This window comes from Oryctolagus cuniculus, chromosome 8 (genome assembly GCF_051225735.1).
Source record: "Oryctolagus cuniculus isolate XC-2025 breed Fujian yellow rabbit chromosome 8, ASM5122573v1, whole genome shotgun sequence".
NCBI classification, from domain to species: Eukaryota; Metazoa; Chordata; class Mammalia; order Lagomorpha; family Leporidae; genus Oryctolagus; species Oryctolagus cuniculus.
In genome coordinates this window covers 135,245,266-135,248,605 of record NC_142874.1, presented here as the reverse complement: position 1 = coordinate 135,248,605, position 3,340 = coordinate 135,245,266, and positions in this window count along the sequence as shown.

The following is a 3,340-nucleotide window of genomic DNA, read 5'->3' as shown; positions in this document are numbered from 1 at the left end:
TTCTCCTGGTCTCCCATGGGGTGCAGGACCCAAGTACTTGGGCCATCCTCCACTGCACTCCCTGGCCACAGCAAAGAGCTGGCCTAGAAGAGGGGCAACCGGGACAGAATCCGGCGCCCCGACTGGGACTAGGACCCGGGGTGCCGGCGCTGCAAGGCGGAGGATTAGCCTATTGAGCCGTGGCGCCGGCCTCTTTACATTAGTTTTAAGGCAACTAAAATACTACCTCTTCCACCACTTCCAATGTATGTAATAACCTAATTGATGAACTCTACAAATTCATGGAAAGCAATTTCCCACTAAATTGGAAAATGGAGAGATCCACACTGAGTTTCCAAGCATTTGACTTCTGTTTCCCCATGCTGTTAGAAAGAGCACAACTGCTCCTGCAAAATGAACTTAAAATCTGCAGAGATTTATAAACAAATAGTGGGCAAATCCGCCTCAGGGTAAAGGACTCTGAAAATGGTTTTAGGGAATTCTTTCCCACAGTAGTTACTCAGACATTTACTTTCATCTGAGGTGCAGCTGGTCATAACACAGACAATTGCAGCAACGCTTCCCTACGGGATACCCTTCCTCTGCCACCACAATTCGCACCCTGCCGGATGAAATATCAATCCACTGAACCTTGTCAGGGCGGTGAGCATAATGGCAGGGAAGCGGTGGTGTAAATGAGGTTAATAACTGGTGAGGACACAGAGCTTCAGTCCTAGATCCTTCCCATTTTCTTCTCTGTGCAGTGTAGCTCTTTAGAAATATTGCCTGTCTGCGGAGAGTTAATGGCTCTCGTCATAAAACTAATACACTGTGCTTCAGTAGTCTTGGAACTCATTTCTGCAGTCACACTAATGTGCCTTTCCTCTGCTCTGTTTTGGTTTTATTCCTGAAAGGTTTGCCTATTCCCGAAGACTTCAAGCTGAGCGCAAAGCTCTTCTGTTGCTTCTTATGCCATTTCTAATCAGGGGTGACACTTCAGTTTTCAGACACTTTTTTTCCCCTAATTTCAATTTTTAATTCACAGAGAAGCATCTTGTGAAGGAAATAAAGAATACTTTAGAATTGTTACAGCCTAGCGGTAAGACTGCTGTTTTGTGATCCACACGCACCCTTCCCTTCCTCCTCTCTCACCATTCCCTGCGTCGCAGCAGCTCAGGGGAAAATGTGCTGTCTGCTGCTCTTTCTTCTTTCTTGCAATCTGGTTCTCCTGCAAGCTATTTTGAGACTATGAAGCCTCATAATAGACCAAAAAAAAGAAAAATACAAACACACAAACATACGAGCCCACTTCAAATAGTACTTGGAAATTGCAATTAAAATGTGAGTTTGTTTTTATACAAAAATGTGAAATCCATGCATATAAGAAGTCTTCAGAAAAGTTTATTAAAAAATACTATGAAAAATGGATTTCAACAGTTTTGGGACCAAATCAACATACACTTACATTATGATGTTTTGAGTTACATTTTCTGGAGTTTACTGGTGTAGAGTAACTTTCACACACACATCTGCCTTTAATATGTTTTATTGGAGGAAAGTTTAACTCCTTTGCCCATATATTAATCATGTTATCATCTTTTATTGTTATTGAGTGTCAAGATTCCCTATTTCAGATATTAATCCTTTATCAGATATGTGGCTGGCAAATACTTTCTATCATTCTCTAGATTGCCTTTTCACTCTTGTAATAAGTTATATTACTATGTAGAAACATTTTGTTTGATTTAGTTTCATTTTTTTTCCTCTTTTGGCTTGTGCTGTTTGTGTATTAACCAAGAAATAAATTATGGGATGCTGCATCAGGGGCAGTAGCTATGCCAAAACACAACACCTCCCCCATGTTCACTATCATGAACATCATTCGCAGCAAAGAAACAGTGGAATATATCTTTTCTCCTGTTTTCTTCTAAGAATTTTATATTCTCTGATCTTATGTTTAAGTCTTTAAACATTTTTAGCTGATTTTTGTGTATGACATAAGCTAAGGATACAATTTTGTTATTTTGCATGTGGATATGTAGTTTTCCCAGCATCATCTATGCAATAGGTAGATTATCCACTCCTTACTGTGTCTTCTTGGTACCTTTGTCAGAGGTCAATTGACCATTTATGCATGGGTTTATTTCTGAGGTTTCTATTCTCGCATTGGTCTATGTGTTTGCTTTCTGTAAGTATAATGTTTTTCAGTTCCTAAAGTTTTTTTTTTATTTTTAACTTAAAAAGTCCACAGACATAGAAAATTGTACATATCTTTGGGGTTCCATGTGATGCTTCAGTACCTCTAAACATTGTATAATGTAGTATGTATTTATGTAATCAGTGTGGATATATGTACCACCTCAAATATTTAGCATTCCTTTAGAGGAAAGGTATGAAAAATCCTTTCCTCTAGTTTTTTAATATAAAAACTCAGAGTATGTTAACAATATCTATAGATGATACAATGTAATAGAACCCCAGAACTTTTTTTAAAAGATTTATTTATTTATTTGAAAGTCTGAGTTACACACAGAGAGAAGGAGAGGTAGAGAGAGAGAGAAAGACAGAGAGAGATCTTCCATCTGCTAGTTCACTCCCCGATTGGCCACAATGGCCAGAGGTGCACATATCTGAAGCCAGGATCCAGGAGCTTCTTCTGGGTCTCTCACACAGGTGTAGGGTCCCAAGGGCTTTGGCCATCTTCTACTGCCTTCCCAGGCCATAGCAGAGAGTTGGATCAGAAGTGTAGCAGCTGGGACTTGAACCTGCACCCATATGGGATGTTGGCACTGCAGGCGGCAGCTTTGCCCAGTATGCCACAGTGCTGGCCTTTGAACTTATTACTCTTTTCCAGAAATAACCTGGTATCCATTGGATATCAGGAAGCATGATGCTTCCAACTTTGTCTCATGATTACTTTGGATAATTGGTCAATTTTGAGGGTCTATATGAATTTTAGCACTTGTTCTATTATTTTAAAATTTTATTTATTTATTTATTTGAAAGGCAGATTTATAGAGAGGTAGAAGCAGAAGCAGAGGGAGACAGAGAGGGAGAGAGAGAGAGAGGGAGAGAAAGAAAGTCTTCCATCTGCTGTTTCACTCCCCAGATAGCCACAACTGCCAGAGCTGTGCCTAAGCACATAGGCCATCTTCAGCTGCTTTCCTAGGTACATCAGTAGGGAGCTGGATCAGAAATGGATCAGCCAGGATTCAAACCAGTGCTCATGTGGGATGCCAGAATTGCAGGTGGCAGTTTTACCTTGTATGTCACAATGCAAGCCTCAGTTTTACTTCTTTCTAATTTGGATGTCTTTATTTGTTTTTCTTGCCTCATTGCTCTAGTTAGATATATTCCACTG